Source organism: Mytilus galloprovincialis, chromosome 7, assembly GCF_965363235.1.
Source record: "Mytilus galloprovincialis chromosome 7, xbMytGall1.hap1.1, whole genome shotgun sequence".
Taxonomy (NCBI): Eukaryota; Metazoa; Mollusca; class Bivalvia; order Mytilida; family Mytilidae; genus Mytilus; species Mytilus galloprovincialis.
Window position 1 is genome coordinate 36,093,265 of NC_134844.1, and position 18,750 is coordinate 36,112,014.

An 18,750-nucleotide genomic window follows, 5' to 3' on the forward strand; every position below is an offset into this window, starting at 1 on the left:
ATTATTCAACTCAAGAAAGGTACATTGGCTGACTTTAAGGGAATATTGACTATCCGTTACGGCCATGGGTTATGGCTCAAGTTCTAAATGCACGAACTTAATCCGAGAAACGATACAATATGGGATATATGAGGGAAAGATAATTTGTCGAAATGAGCTTTGTATTGTTGAAGGCTAGATTCAAATGCAAAGACAAAAGTACTGGACCACTTCCGAACGGAGTTGAAAAAAGGTGTGAGATTACCATTTATGACACAATGTACATAAACCATGGAATTCAAATACTGCGAAATTACTGTGATCATGAGAAACAACAAAACAGTTGACAATATTTCTGCAAAGAAAAATAGTCGATGCGAGAAGAACAAACTATAATCAACCAATTATTCTGTACATTTTGATTCGATATATTTTAGATCACACACCGCAATGAAGAATATGAAACATTTTTTTTTATATAATAACAAAAGGTTAAAACAAAATTACAAACACACATCAACAAAAGTATATGGTTGTGTTGTGCATAAATTTGAATTGTGTAATTGCTGCCTTGACCATTGCAAATTGTACCTGCCATTTCCGTTTAAACTGTTCCCCTTTTGGTTGCTAGTTCATGCATATAACATCTGTACATATTGTTCGCATACTTTTGTATATTATTAAGCCTTTCTTTTTTTATTTTTCAGCCTCCCATTTTCAATTTACCATATCTTCTAACAAGACAAATTAGAATAAAAACCTATCAATTTCAAAGTTATCATTTATTTTCACAGAATTGATATAAAATAATGTGTAAGAAAAATATGATTAAATAAAGGAAGTTTTTTTTTTTTTACTTTTGTACATTTTTTTACTTTTCAAATTTTGCATCAAACGGTGTATATCTGTTTAATTTCATACCACCCTGAGTTGAAGTAGAATATAGTCAGAAGCTTCAGCTCTTTTTCAATAATTGCAGATACATAGTTTTTACATTTTAAGAGAAAACGTTTTGCTACTATGAAAAAAAACCAGATGTCATGTAAATTCAATAATAATAAACTATGTACGATCGCCTAAAAACGACGATCAGTATTGAGCAATTTGCACATTGTTCATTTTGGACAAGGCATTATTTAAGTTGTCAATTTACTCCAGGAAATAAGCGGACATGTCAACGGAACTTCCTTGGTGATTTATAAGTATCGTTAATCATTAGAAAAGAAATCAATAACAATACAAGACATATAACTGTTACAGATTAAGTAACTATATCTTTTAACACAGAATGGAAAACATTTATATTCGTTTTATACTCGTGTTGCTTAGTCTTTACTTTTCTATGTTGTTTCTTGTGTACTATTATTTGTCTGGTTGTCTTTTTCTTTTGAGCGTAGCGTTTCCAGTTTATTTTCTTTCTATGAGTTTGAATGCCCCTCTGGTATCTTTTGTCCCTCCTTTTCAATGAAAGCATTAAAAAGATCAACTTTGACGTTAAACCTAGTTCACATATACCATCAGTTTCATTCGAGCTTGCTTTTTCTGTACGATTGAAAGACACTCGCTATATATTTCTATGTTTATTTGGAGACTTTTTTGAAATAGCAAGACTGATATGGAAAATAATATTGTTTCAATATTTCTTAGAGTCTATAACATTTTTCATTTCCTGTATTGTTTGACATTGTCCCTTTCTATCTGAAATGAATAAAAACAATATTATTTGATTTTTTTTATTGAGCCTATTTATTGGGACTGTTACCCCCTCCATTTGGGAATCCCATTTTCTTCTAATGCATATATACAAAAAAAAAAAATACCAGCGAACACAATACATGCAATACATTTTACTCTGCACTTCTTATAAAAGTAACCTTATGTTTACGTTATACAACATCTTCTTTTTTTTTTAAATATAACAATTTTCTCCTTCAAATACGATATAAAATAAGTAATTACTCTTTTAAAGATTACCATAGAATATTTGCTGTGTCGTTTTGCAAAACCTGGTAAAATCATAAAAAAAGCTCAATGTTCATCTCAGGGCTGAAACATTAATCTCAATAAAGCAGCATTGCATCTGGGTTCAACTGAAAGCGTCCTTTAAATAATGAAAAAAACTCTTTAGAAAATTGTTTTTAAAGATGTTTTTATTCAATATTAGTATGATGGATACAGTTTTGTTTCATTTGTACAATAGAAATCAAATATGCAGAAAAAAATTACTTTACTATACCTAGTATTTGGTTCAAACACAAAAAAATCAAACATGATATAGTAATACTTGAGTACTTAAGTAGCATCCATCCATACCTTTCATGTCATCTGTATGCATAGTATGGACTAATCATCAGTACTTGTAATGTAAAACAAAATGTTTTTCAGTGTATAGGTTGAATTTTTGATAGAATTATTTATGTTTACTTTTAGCTTGAACAATGGCTTCAAACAAAAAGTTTGAAGAAGAGGGAAAAGTATCATGGCTTTCCGAATATTGAGGTAACGCCATGCACCAATGATGTACAAACTGAAGATACAATGTAGTAAATCAAATGGACTTCCCCCTTTGATTAACCTTGGAGTTCGTTTTTTCATCAATTATATTCTTCTTAAAATTGCTAGAACATTCATGTATTTAATTCGTTTTTGTAATATATTACAAACATACGGCTTACATATTGGCTAAAATATTAGGGAAATTTGATGACTCCGTGTTATCAGTAGTTTTACCGAAAGAATTGCTAATCTATTGGCGGTTAAATTATAAAAAAAACATAGAAAAGACACACAAAAAGAAGCCAGTAAATGAATCTTGAAACGATGAAGTGGTATTTCCATCTAAATAATTTCATTTACCCTTTTGTAATTTCAGATTCCAGGAGCTAATAACAGAAAATCAGTTCACGATTTGGTTGTCTTCTATAGAATTCTCAGTTCACTTATACTAGATAACTTCGGTCATATGTCTCAATTAGACCATCGATCCTGAAAATTACCTTACAGAAAACGGACATTTATATGTTATCAATTAAGCGAAAGGCTTTGGTGATGATCATTATTTGCTCTTATCAAGTAGAGTCTGTCAGATCGAACATCAACCACTTGATGCATACATTCTTAATCGTATTAAAAAGTATTTAAGCTTGAACGATCGTCATTGAAAAATAAAGAAAATATTCAAGGTTATAAAGATAGGTAGTGAAAACACACAAAGTGTATCTTAATCGTACAAAAAGCATCTTATGTATTTGATGAAGGATTATTGTCTTGCTATCTTGCTATATCAGTCGATAAAAGTGACTATCTAAACATTACAATATATATGAATGGAGTAAACTCTATAGATCTAAAACATAATTTAATGAAGGAAAAAAAATGATATCCTGATTATTTTGTAAGACGAGAAGCAGCATGTCCGATCATTTCAGAAACAAATAGAGGAGAAAAGAGGTACAATGTTATATGACTTTAATACATATAAAATGTGGGATACAATTGTTCATTTTTCATTTAAGAGAGTCGGCAACCTCGTTTTACAATCAGTAACGTATAACCATGTACCTACATTTAAGTGGTAGGCTAAAGATGCAAGAAATCGTACACGGAAAATTATCATTTTTAAATAATAAATAACTTTACAAGTAAGCATTATATGATTGAAATATATAACAATAGCATCAGAAAGATTTTGTTAATTTTGTGAAATTGTAAAATTGTGGACTTAACCTGATAAGGCTGGTTTCTTTGATGATTTTTTTTTCTAATTAACCGTACTCCATTTAGGGTAAAACTGTCTAAGAAATCACTCTCACAACACATACTTCGATAATATTTTTATAAAATGATTGAATAAATGACCTGTTGGTGACCCTCTGCTGTTGTTTTTTATTTGGCCGGGTTGTTGTCTCTTTGACACATTCCCGGCCATTTCCATTCTCAATTTTACATATATCCTTTACATTCTATTTGTGTCTGTCTCAAGTCAGGAGCCAGAAATCAAGTAGTCTCTATCTTTCATCTTGGGTTTACGTTTTTTTGTTTATTACACAAAAGAGGGACAAAAGATACTAGAGGGATAGTCAAACTCATAGATTGAAAATAAACTGGATTGATAATTTAGTCTTAGATGCTTGATTTTTTTTTTTAACTGTTAGTGGCTTAGAACTACCTGTCAGATAACTGCGGGTACTCTCAGAGCTGTTCCTAGTGTCTTTTTGTTGTTTGGGATTTACAAGTACCCGGCCACGTCTACTTGTATTTTTGTTCATCTGATGAGTTAATATAAAAAAGAAGATGTGGTATGATTGCCTATGAGACAACTGTCCACAAGAGACCAAAATGACACAGACATTAACAACTATAGGTCACTGGACGGCATTCAACAATGAGCAAAACCCATACCGCATAGTCAGCTATAAGAGGCCCCGATATGACAATGTAAAACAATTCAAACGAGAAAACTAACGGCCTTTCTCCGTATATATATATATTGCTTTCAGATCATATAAAACAAGTATTGACGTCAAGCATTTTATTTTAACTGTAAGGTTATTTGAAAAATAAATACAACACATTAAATGTAGTGTGTTCCAGTAGGTAGTCTAACAGTCATTCAGCATGAATGAGTATTCCAAGAAATGAAGATTGAGGGGAGTTACCGGTACTGTGTACAAAATTTTCAGTACCCCAATTATTTGTTCTAATCCAAGCGTGCTCATCTCTCTTCATCCGATAGAAAACTGTCATTGAAGCAGACGTCCACGAGCCTGAATCTATCTCTTTTCCCCCGGTGGTTGTTACGACTTCTTCTTCAACTACTAACTCTGTTACAACATAATGGACGTTTACAGTAGCTACTGTCCATGAAAACATGTAAATTCCATCCTGGGGAGCAACAAATACTCCATCGTTCTTGTTGTAATGATCTCCTTCGTTAATGATTACAGTCTCGAATACAATTGTAGAATGTTTATTCAGAGTGAAAGCTCTCTTTACAATTACTGCATAAAATAAAACTGGTGGTTTCTTCCCTAAAACATAAATCAAGTAAAATATCATTGAAAAATGTTTATCCTGACACGTTTCTTCAAAATGTACAAATTCGGAAGCAATCAAGAGCTTATCTTATTATTTTTCACTTATTAGTATATATCATACAAGTACATTGTAGAGCTGGAATTCACTAGGTGGGCAACTGTTGGCACAGTAGGACAAAGGGATATTATATTGTTAATCCCAATGCGTAAAAAAATTAAATATCTAACATAGTACTTTATCTTCAAAGTGTTTAAAGCACAGTCCTGATTCCGAAAACCAAAAGAGTCGACACTCTAGCCTTTTTCCACAATTTGTAAATTTGCAATTAAATTTGTTCCACAAATTGCCAGAAATCTGATCTCACCCACTTTAAACAGCACATTGAAGTCGTATTCGAAATCTGATAAAATCATTAAAACTCCAACTTGACATTAATAAAAAAAAAAACAAAAGAAATAAGCACCGATACGTGCATATCTTATTAGAATCTGATCTCATACACTTTAATCACCACATTGAAGTCGTATCTTATAAAATCATTTAAACTCAAACCTGACATTAAAAATGAAAAAAAAGTAAAACCAGCACAGGTTTATGGAATACACTTAAACATTGTAAACGTATCAAAGCAAACAAGTGAATAAAGAACAAAAATGCAGTTGAACAGTACTGTAGTACTACAATATCCCAATACTTTCCTATTTTTTAATTAAATACATTATAGATGTAAGCTGTCACAAAACGATAATTTTAGCATTATGTTAACCTACATAGGCAAGAACATGATGCATAATACTAGATAAAGATGTGATGTGTCAATAAAACATAACCCAACAACAAAAGACACCGATGCATATATGATATATTTTCTTAGCATATTGATAATCTGTATTGCTAAATACATGTAGATCAGCAAACTTGTTTTTAATTTCAAGTTGAATTAAGTAAATAAATGTAAAAGAGGGACGAAAGATACCAAAGGGACAGTCAAACTCATAAATCTAAAACAAACTGACAACGCCATGGCTAAAAATAAAAAAGACAAACAGAAAAACAATAGTACACACGACACAACATAGAAAACTAAAGAATAAACAACACGAACCCCACCAAAAACTAGGGGTGATCTCAGGTGCTCCGGAAGGGTAAGCAGATCCTGCTCCACATTTGGCACCCGTCGTGTTGCTTAAGTGATTACAAATCCGGTAAATAGTCTAATTCGGTAGGTCATATTAATGAAAGGGAAGGGGATTGTAGTCACGACGTAAGGAACATATCCGATATCATTTGTGAAACGGTTATTCCATAACGGTCAACCAACTCGTGATGGCGTCCGTAAAATTTACGAACGGATGATTTCAACTTGTAAAGTACGTTTGAACAATGCAAATAATTGGAATTCGTTTACTTGTGCAGTTTTGCATTTTATGGTGCTCAATGAATTGTTTAATCAGTTAAATTGAAAATTGAATGTTTTAAGGAGTACAGATGCTGTTATGCTGTAGAGCTTAACTTGATCAAAGAAATAAATGAAATTTAACTACTCACATTTATCTTCTAGAGCTTCAATAAATCTTTCTATCCTCTCAACTCGACTTTCTAGCGTTCCTTCGTTGATATACGTTACATTCTGAATAGACTTACAAAAAGTTAAATGTCCCATAATACAAATCAAAACGAGGATTATACACTTCATTGTACAAATTGTCCTAAAATCAACTATCATCCGCTATTTTCAACTTTTCTTTAAGTGTTGTGCTAAACATCAACGTATATACATGCAGTTGGTATAAATTAACTGATTAAAGTTATATGCGTCTTCTAAATTACAAAACTTTGTAAACACTTCAAAACAACTTTTTTCTGAAAATACTTACCATTTAATTTAGCTGTTTTGGCACTTTAACATGCAGATATATTTGTAATGCATAACAGACTAAAATCCTAAGACAGTTTGGAGAAACTGATAGGTAAATAACTTTCATGTGAATGACTTCTTTAGCATATCTTTTAAACATGTACTTGTAATGACGTAAACACAATGATTCAGCGTACAGTTTAAGCCGACTTTAAATATTGAGTCGACAGATGTAAGAAGAAAATAGCCATCAAAATCATACGAAACAATAAAATGTCAATTTAAACGCCTATGACTCCTATTTCTGATATAAACCTTCGTCAAATAAGACTGAGACCAAAAAATTTGAAAAAAGACAATCACTTATAAAATTAACGATTACTGATATCACATACAAACAACGAATGATTCAGATAGCCCAAACTTGTATGTTCCTTACGTCGTAACTACAATCCCCTTCCCTTTCATGAATGTGACCTACCGAATTAGACTATTTACCGGATTTGTAATCACATACGCAACACGACGGGTGCCACATGTGAAGCAGGATCTGCTTACCCTTCCGGAGCACCTGATATCACCCCTAGTTTTTGGTGGGGTTCGTGTTATTTATTCTTTAGTTTTCTATGTTGTGTCATGTGTACTATTGTTTTTTTGTTTGTCTTTTTCATTTTTAGCCATGGCGTTGTCAGTTTGTTTTAGATTTATGAGTTTGACTGTCCCTTTGGTATCTTTCGTCCCTCTTTTTGTATCAGCACACAATATGATTAGATTTAACAAGTTTTACGTTTGCACATACTGGATCAACTTTTGCCTTTTTACATAAAACATGTTTTCTGCACACAAAAAAATGAAAAAAAATCATACAATTGAAATACTACACAGTTCAGATTTGCAATTGAATAGTTTATAAAATGATAACAAATAAATTTATAAATCTAAAATGTATATTTTATTTATGACAATACCAATGCAACGGCTGCAAGTGGCAGTGCACTATCACGTGGTACTGGTGTCTGAAGAACTGAAAATTAACTTTTATGTTCTATAATAATGCAAGCTTAACTGTAAAACAGATTTTTAAAGAACATCGACGTTTTCTGACGTCAAGAAGACAATTGGTAACACAAATTTAGGTTAAAAGACCTTACATTGGTAACAACAACACAAATACATCATGTAAACTATTATTTTATCTATTAAAGATCATAAAATCAAAGCTTATTTCAGTTGTACGCATTAATGACAGTATTAGGGGATTTCTAAATGTCCCAAACGGAAGGTTGTATTTAAACAACTACATGTATGCTCGATTTTCTAATGTTCCTGGAAATGTAATATTGTATATACCTACAATTTAGATTATAATGCAACACCGTTTGTAACATTCAATTTGATTGGAATCAATGTCAAAGAGACAACAACCCGACCAAAGAACAAATAACAGATGGGTTTTCAATGCAGCGAGAAAATCCCGCACTCGGAGGTGGGTCATAGCTGGCCCCTAAATAAACTGTGTATACAAATTAGTTCAGTGAAAATGGACATCATACCAAACGCCGAAATATATAAATGAACTAAAGTTATAAATCACACAAGATGTCTATTCCATAGTTCAACCTCCAAATATCACCTTGTCTAAAATGTTTATAATCAGATATAAAAATCGTCTTTTCTTATCTGTATTATTATGTGATGATAAATATACATATGTTAACAAATTACCAGTTCCCATGTATACAATGAACGCAATAGAATCATTACGTGATAAAACGAACAACGCAGTCAAGTTAAATGGTCTTAAATGATAGCACAGTCGGAGTTAATTATTGTTTAGCAAGTAATAATTGGTCACAGCAAACATAAAATCTAAACTAAATTATCTTGTCACGCAAAAAAATAATTTAGACCAATATTGAAACATGGAATACCATACAATCAAGACATGCATTATCTGTAGAACTAGAATTCCTCACTCAAACTGTGCAATTATAGTTGTCCAAAAATAGTCATTGTCATTTACCTAATAGGAAATAACAAAATAATCAAAAATTCAAATTCAATGCCAAAATTGGGAAATCTTTTTTTGACAGTTGTTTTATTTTCCATGAGATCCAATTACTTTGCTTTTGAGAAGACATATTTGATTCTAAGTGGAGTCTAAAGTACAAATCTTGTGTTTCAGCCATCATGTACACATGCAAGTGCCTTGTAAATCAATGTGAATTATTTCAATAAATTCTAAAAGCATGAACATATAGCTATGTTGGTATATAAAATTAAGAAGATCTGGTATATAATTAAGAAGATGTGCCATTGGAACAACTCTCTTACATACATTTATGTGGCGGAATTAAACATGTTTCTGGGCTACTTACACTCCTCCTTGGTCGTAACAGAACAACATTAGAACAAACTAGTATTAGCAGCTCAAAATATGTACAATACGTTGAACTCTTCATCTCAAACAAAATGGAGCCACTGGACATTAAACAACTAAATCAAATCAAATTCAATGCCACTAGATGTTAAGCAAGTAAAAAAAAAACAAGCTTCAAATCTCTTTCCAGGCATATTAAGTTGTGGCGTATCTTTAGTTGAACCAGTTAGATGTTCATTTGTGTGTATGATCCAACACGTCTGTTCGTATCCCGGTTCTTGGACTATGTTAAAATTATTTCCTAGTCAATTAGTGACAACGTTAAAGTAAACTGACACTCGCATATCAATCTATGTCGATTCGAATTCTTGTTATTTGTTGATTAATTCAATTCTTGGCTTCTAAATTGCGTTTTGATACACATCCACAGAAATTAATCTCTAGCTGTATTGAAACAGATTACAGCTGACGAATTCTATTGTCAACACTACCAAAGCTCAATTTATTTCTTCGCGAGAGAAATGACCGATTTGATAACACAGACGAAGAGATAATTGTTTTAATTGATCAAAGTGCTGGACGAAGGCAAATGACGATCGATCGATTTTTGCTGATGCTGTATCAAAATGTGTCCTGTTATGTTTTCCAAAGAAGAAGATAGATTAATTAAAAATCATGATACCGGAATATCAATTATTCAATTATTTCGTCTTCCTCATTAAACAAAAAGCTTTAATAGAACACGAAAGCATGTGAAACTAAAATCCTTGATATATATGTTATATGCCTTCAGTGTTTTCTTAAAATAATAAATTGTTGAAAGGATAAACTGCAGTTAAAACTAATCGTCAATGAAAACAAGGTGTATAATGAAATATGCGCATGGATTTGTATATATTATCTTGAAATGTAATATGGATTTTTGATCATTGTTAAAGGCCGTACGATGAGAGGCTAACTTCTACGTGGTTTGATAACTTGTATGATTGCCAGTAAGACAACTTCAAACCTTTGTCTTATTTCTATATTTTGTTAAAACAAATAACTATATCAAACATATGAAAACAAATCGCGGAAAGGAAACTAATTCACAAACCTTAACGGCACCAGTTAAATGCCACTTCCCCTTTTGATTTTTCAATCGGCTATTAAATTAAAAAAAAAATCATACTGTTTTTAGTGATGTTCAGAAGCAGTTTCATTGACACACACGCTGATCTTCCCTTATAAATAATTGACTGCGTATGCAAGTCTATAAAAAGTTAGAAAAATCAGTCAGAGGAATTTGGATTCATATGACTCACAAAGACAGCAAAACAACGAGGCAAGTAATGAAAAGGCATGCCTATAGGGGTCAAGATATCGTAATCATCTTTTCATATTTGTGACAGTGAAAAAGCGATGATGGTATCTTTAATATTCAAGGGATAAGGTACAGGTATTTGATGTACCTATCAAAAAATGTAAATATGTTAATAAAATTTAGTTTTAAGAAGAACAAAAATGTTTTAATACTTAGGAGTTGATCTCTGGAATAAAGGACATTTATCTGTAAGGTTCTATGTCACTTGATTTCTTGTGGGGAGTTTTTTCACTGGCATTGACACCACATCTTCCCTTTTTATATTTACTATAGTCTACTCTACTTTAACACTCTACAAAAAGGTATATGACAAATGTTAAAGGTCTCAAGTTGAGTGTATTTTTTTTTAAATATCACATGGCACATGATGATGCATGCAAATATACGTTTGTAGTGCCAATAGCATTCCAACATCAATCAACACATAAAACTGAGATAACCTTAATATATTCAAAACTTATTTGTAACCGTTGCCCAGTGTAAATTTCCAAAGCATAAATGCACACTATAGTAGAAAATTGAGAACAATTTGAAAATTGTAATTACGAAGAGAGACGAATTATGTAAATATTCATTGCATCTTATATTACTTCTAATACCAAGAAATAGAAATTGATAACAGATTTATTCAAACCTATTACCTCTGAAGAAACGCGATATTTTTGTCGCCATCAAAAGTCAATTCATCTTCTTCGTATGTGGAATACGATTAATATATTCTACCAGAATTTCCCTAAATACTAATCAATAATCATCAAAAATCTTCTTAACTGTCATTTCTGGTCAAAAACAAAGTGCCCGCTATTCAATTGGTTGTGGACTTTTCAGCTTTGTATTCGAGCGGTATAACATACTTTCAATTTGCTCATAATTTTCCAACGATTGTCTGGAAAAATATCTATCAATTTGTACATACTTCGTCCTTAAATAAGGTAAAATTCAGACCTACATTAATTTTGTACATTCTAAATCATTGATAACTTATTATTTGTATTACCGATTATATCATGAAGTATACTTGATAAATAAATCCCGCCGAGTTAGCTGCCTCAGTGGTATATCTGTACATTTTCATTTAAACATGCGGTGTTGCTGTAATGAATGGAAGACCGATGCGGTTATTTTCAATTTCTCAGTTCCAAGTAGAAATTAATTACAGTTGGGACTTAAAAATCACAAGTTTCAAATGAGAATTTCCTCTACCGGTCTTTTGTAATCTCGCTGAAGTACGTCAATTATTCATTTTTCATTATTCAAAATTCAATAATGATTAATGAAATAGTTCACTGTTCACTATTCAATGTAAAGTTCTGAATAATGAATGATGAAATAGTTTATATTCCATTATTCAAGTTGAAGCGGTGAATAGTGAAATAAAATTTTAAAAAATTGACTAACACTATAGCTATATCCCGTCTTTTTGAATTCGTCATTTTGTTGTAATCTAAAAATTATTGAAATTAATATCAGAAAAACAACAACGTTCTTTTGTACATTCCAGCAAAACCACATTTATACATGTATACATGAATGTACGGTATACGACGTTAGGACGTGGTAATGTACAAGTATAATGTCATGACTTCAGTTACTTGATAAAATACATTTTTTCTTAAATTGCAGCGTGCTCATGCACCGTTCTGTGCATAAATTGTAATGTTTTCTAAAGAATTTACATTTTCTCAACTCTGTTATGAACGGAATAATAATTTAATAAGATATTCTTTGCTAAAAAGCTTCATTCATATATGGATATTTCATTAAGCAATATACAATGTATAAAACAAAATGTAATTTGCATTGATGGATTGTACTTTTAGTAATATTTCAGAGCTTGACCACCGGTTACTTATTCCTTTATTGAACATTTGACAGTCTGATCAGTTAGTATATTTTCTAAATGACTGATGACAGACCAGTGGCACATATTGCGTTCCAAGTATAATAATTGCCATCGTCTGTGCTCTAAGAATTAATTATTAAAATACTTTATGCTCAGATTAATGTCAATAGTTAATAGAATATATTCTGGTGTGAACGTGATATCGAGTGTCAGCAGTCTATTGTAACGGAATTAGTCTGATATGTTACGTCATCGGACAAAATGTGCTAAAATAGTATATGAAATTTCGGATAATTAACCTTTTTTGTAAGTTTTCGATGTTTGTACAATGCATTTACAACAAAATTATCTATATCGTGAACTTGTTTTGTCAGTGAAAGCTTTATCTGTAGAGGAATTAAAAGACAATGATAAATCTTTTCATTTGTAATTTGTAAGTGCATGTCAAGGCTTTTGTCTAATTTATAAAAATAATTTGCAATATTTATTTCTAACAGATGATAAAGATATCAGGAAATTACAATATATCCGAAGTTGTCATTGCTTAATTTTTAAGTATGTTATCCAAATTTCGTACTTCTGGCATGTCCTTACTCGTGTTACTCTGTTCAAGTATATTTGTTAATATATTGATAATAGGTCTAAAGTATTAACGTAATTGTACAATATTTTTAATATAGATCTTAAATAGAATTATATTAACATAATTATCTTAGTAATAAGTATTTTTTTCAGTTGTATTAGTTGTTCTGTTAACTCTTTCCTTTGAAAACTAGATTTAATTTTGACTATATTTAAAAGCCACAATTTGATTTTTTATCAGGAATATGTCGGGCTCTCATTTCATAGAAATGTATTTGATTTGTTTTAAATCAAAAAGTCTATATCAATTGCAGTGAAGAAGTGTGAAGTGTGTTCCATACGGCCACTTCATTTTAAAACAACATATATAGTACAGCATCTAAATCACTCAATTCAGAGAACCAGGGAAATCGACAGATACGCTTTACCTGCAATAATATTGAAATTGGAAATGGGGAATGTGTCAAAGAGACAACTACCCGACCAAAGAGCAGAAATATATGCATAAACATGAATGTATTCAGTAGAGTGTGTCCAATAAATATATCACGACAAAACCTTTATTAATGCCAGATGAATTACAATACTAGATAAGAACAATAATACCAAAATTGACATAGAAAAGTGTATGGATTAAAAACAATACAACAATGATAAATAAATTGCAGTATGTAAATTGCCATTTCAATAAATTTTACTCTCGATTTCATAAACTGTTTTATTAGTTAAGGACATTCAGTTATTTTGAGGTTGGCAAAGCTCGTAAGATTATTCATGCAGGGTTTTGACACATCAGAGCTGTAAATTATCAGAACCAATTTGAAAGTCACCATCCGCTCCGTTAGACGTCTCAATCATCTTTTATAGCAAGTTTTTTTGTCAATACCTTATAATATATTCTGATTTGTACGTGTCAGTGGTATATTGTCGAAGATTTAATCCGATCTGATAGGAAACACTGCATCATTCTATAATTGACAATCTCTTTGGAAATATGTTTCTGTCATAGCGATCTTGTATCCGATTTATTGAATAATCCATTGGGAGTTACTAGTTTTATTTTGCCCACAAATGTGTTCTTAAATAAAATGAAAATAGGTATAATTTGAATCGATTATTTCATGCTTATCAGGAAATGGTATATCTGGTATCGTTATTTGACTATGTTTCCTGAGTCTATGTGAGAACATTTAAAACATACGTTATTACTTTCAAACAGGATATACCACAATAATTTAAAGATTTTTGTACATGACTTCAGAGTTCTAATTCAAAGTTTTTATTTTTAGATTCTTTTATTCTGAATTTCAAGTAGCGGAATGGATCGTAGATTTTCTTATTCCATATGGATTGTTGTTACCCTGTATTTTGAAAGGATTTATGCTGAACCCGAAAATCGGCTTACTGAAATTGTTATCGCAGGATTATTTCCGACGTCATATGACATAGAGGCCGGAGAAATTGGCCGTGGTGTTAGACCTGCTGTGAAGTTGGCACTGGACATGGTTAATAATAATACCGAAATACTTCCAGGATATGATCTGCAGATGACCTGGAATGATACACAGGTACTTATAAGAAATTACTTCAATTAGAGCTGCAGAAATTAATTTAATTTAAACAAAATGCCACAAAATTTTATGTTATTCCAATTTCACTAGGAACGAGATATATGATTTCAAAACAGTTTATTTGTTAACCCTACTATATTTATATTTCAAGAATTCATCGTCCATTAGTGTCTTGAACTGGAAACATTATTAATAAGCAATTGTGTCGCAAAACATTTCTTTAAACATTATATTTATTATAATAAGAATAAGCTACTGATCATGACTTGATATTTTAATATTTACCGAAATCCGGAAATTTTGTAGACTCAGTCCGTCAAAAAAATCTTTTCAGTTGGCCTATGTTGGAACATGTATTGCAACGCTTTATTATAAAAACGTGTTAAACTGATTTCGTTTTAATTTCTCATATAGTTATGCGTCAATTTTCTTCAACTTTTGATCTTGAAATGTTATACTTATATGGGGGTCAATAAGGGTTCGTTATGATCTTTCAAGACACCACTTTAATTTTAATAGTTCTACACGTAGTTTGTCACTTTCAATCATAGGGCAAGTTAACTGAGTTGCATCAAAACGGTTCTTCACACCAGTTAACATTAAAATTTAATTCAAACTAGAAGGTCCGTAATCAGATGTCAAAACTAAAAGCTCAAACACATCAAACGAAATGATAATAGCTGTCATATTCCTGACTTGATAGTTAAAATTTCAAACAATTATACTCTTTCATATCAGTTTTATTCAAACATGATTGTGGACACCTCAAAATTAATCGAAGCGACTTTTAGCGTAAAATTGTTTGGCCATTCTTTTCATTGAAATTTTCATTAAAGTTATGAAATGTAATCCATAGGCTTTATAAATAGAAATAATGTAAAATCTGTTTTTATTAAAGTCTAACTTGTGCACTAAGTTACAGTATCTGTCTATCAAGATTACTGGATAGACTGAGTATTCTCTGCAATGTTTAAACTTTATAAAATAAATGATAAGGAATCGCAAAATTTTGCATACCAAATGATCGGTAAAAAAACAACATAAGCTTCTTTGAAGTACAAGTAAAGTCCTTTTTAGGCGGTTTGTATATATAATATATCACTAGACCACTTTTCAAGAACTTTTCAGTTATTGTCCCAATTTTGCAATCCGCCAAATGAAGTTGAAAGTTGGAGGACCAGCTAGTGCATTAATGAAACTGCCAAACGATGTTGGACGACCCTTTTATACTGTCTAATGCTAAATATAAACCGCCAAACGAAGTTGAAAGACCCATTTTCACTGTCATATGCTACCAATATCTATAAACCGACAAACGAAGTTAGAAGACCCTTTTACACAGTCTAATGATATATATAAATCGCCAAATAAAGTTGGTAGACCCTTAACACCATCTAATTTTACATGTTATCAAACAGATGAAGTTGGAAGACCCTTTAAACTGACAAACGAAGTTGGAAGATAATTTACACGGTCTAATGATACAATTATATATAAACCGACAAACGAAGTTTGAGGACCTGTTTACACTGTATAATATATATTAATCGAAAAATAAAGTTGGATGACCCTTTTTCACTATCAAATGGTACATACAATGTATCAACCTACCAACGAAGGGGGAAACCCTTTTACACTGTCTAGTGCTAAGATTACTCTCGTTTAAAAGGAAAGTTGACCGTTTTTACAATCGATCAGTGCACTGGTGGCAAATTTCATTTACATAAACTCTGACGACACATTGTATTTTAGTTATATTAAATCTTTTAATGCAGTCACGCAGATAACAGAAGCAAAGCTAATTGTGTTTGCAGTTTCTGTGTTGAAATCAAATTTGATTAATTTCACATAAGACATCAAATGTTACGACACAGAGCGTATTCAAACAGTTAATGCAATTCTGTTTTTAAAATGAAACAGTGATTTCAGTATCACGGATAATGAACACTCTTGCTTTGAAATTTTAACAACATGAACCTTCTGTTGTATCAATTTTCTTTTCCTAATAACAAAGAAGCATCAAAGTATATAGTGCAGAATCCCTCATTCAGGGTCTAATATTATTGATAAAAGTTATGTTTACTGTTACTTTAGCTAATTAAGTCAATCATTAGTAAACAAAAATTAAAATTAAAATCAAAGATCAAATCATTCCATCGTAAATTTTACGGTTATGGAATATCCGTTTTACAGATGATATCAGATATATTCCCATTATCCTCTGTCAAATTTCCCCGAATATGATCTACCGAATTAGACTTATAACTGGGTTTATCGTAACATGTTTTATTATACATATATTTAGAATTTAATACACCGGCATACAAGTACGAGGACTAGCTAGCTATAAAACCGGCTTAAGGTGTCAGTATTCACCTCAGAAACTTACAAAACCTTTGAATAGACTTATTAAGAAGGGATATAATTACGATACTGTTGTCAAGTCATTAAAGATTGCATATTTTGGCGTTAATATTGACTCACTGATAAGGTCTTTGCATCGGAACTAAACACATGTATTCTAAAAACATTTGTTGGCATGACACGGGTTATGTTCTTCTCATATATGTTATGATGGTATGATACTAAACCCTTAACGGGAAGGATTGTGCCTGATGTTCATATGATGAAATCATAATCTTTCAGTCAGTTTAATTGAAGTCTGGAGCTGGCATGTCAGTTAACTGCTAGTAGTCTGTTGTTATTTATGTATTATTGTCATTTTGTTTATTTTCTTTGGTTACATCTTCTGACATCAGACTCGGACTTCTCTTGAACTGAATTTTAATGTGCGTATTGTTATGCGTTTACTTTTTAACATTGGTTAGAGGTACAGTTGGGTGCAGACCAAGCATTACATAAAGTAAACGCAAGTTAACGCGGCGTGCACATATTTCGTTAGTTGACTTTAAATTTCGCGTTTACTAGTAAACGCCCGTTTACTTCATTTACGTTAACGCCGTCAAAATGGAAATTTATAATGTCTACTCGAGTAAACACGCGTTTACTCTGTGTCCGTTTAGTCAGTAGTAAACGTCCGTTTACTTCAGATTTCACTAGTTTAATTTTACGTGCACGTAAAAGTAAACGGGCGTTTACTACAGATTTCTTAATTGTATTTTTACATGCACTTGAGAGTAAACGCGCGTTTACTTTTCGCGTTAACTAATTGTGTATATTATAAAATAATTGTCGGATGCATTTGTACATTTATTAACGTTGTTGAAATGACTTAATATTTTACGTATATGTGTTTTGAACCTTAACAATCAAAAATGCTTTTTTTTAGAAATATAAACATTTATTAATTGCAAAAAAGTCAGTTCCAAAAACTTTCAACAGCGGATTTTCTATTTTTCTGTTCAAAATTTACATGTACAAATATCGACTCACAATTAAACTGGCATATTTAAAAAAAAAAAAAAAAATCAATAAATTAATTAAAGAAGTGTCATTTCATTAAATCCAATCGTCAATATGTTGATCGAAAATGGACAGATGGATATTTTGATGTACCTTATCATGTGATATATTAGGTCAGTGTATCAAGGATACGAGTACAATCTACGTTAACGCGCGTTTACTACAAACAGTAAACGGGCGTTTACTTATTTTTACAAAAATAGAAGATACGCCTTTTTCGTGTTAACGCGACGAAACGACAAAGTAAACGCCCGTTTACTCTTTACAAAATTAGAAGACACGCGGTTTTCGCGTTAACGCGGAGGTAAACGCGAAAGTAAACGCCCGTTTACTATTTATGTCTACTAAAATTTCGTAGTTAACGCAGAGTTAACGCGGCGTTTACATGAAGTGCACGCGAGTAAACGCCGCGTCAACTTTTTAGGCCCGTTTACATGTAATGCTTGGTCTGCACCCAACTGTATAGGGGGAGGGTTGAGATCTCACAAACATGTTTAACCCTGCCGCATTTTTGCGCCTGTCCCAAGTCAGGAGCCTCTGGCCTTTGTTAGTCTTGCATTATCTTAATTTTAGTTTCTTGTGTACAATTTGGAAATTAGTATGGCGTTCATTATCACTGGACTAGTATATATTTGTTTAGGGGCCAGCTGAAGGACGCCTCCGGGTGCGGGAATTTCTCGCTACATTGAAGACCTGTTGGTGACCCTCTGCTGT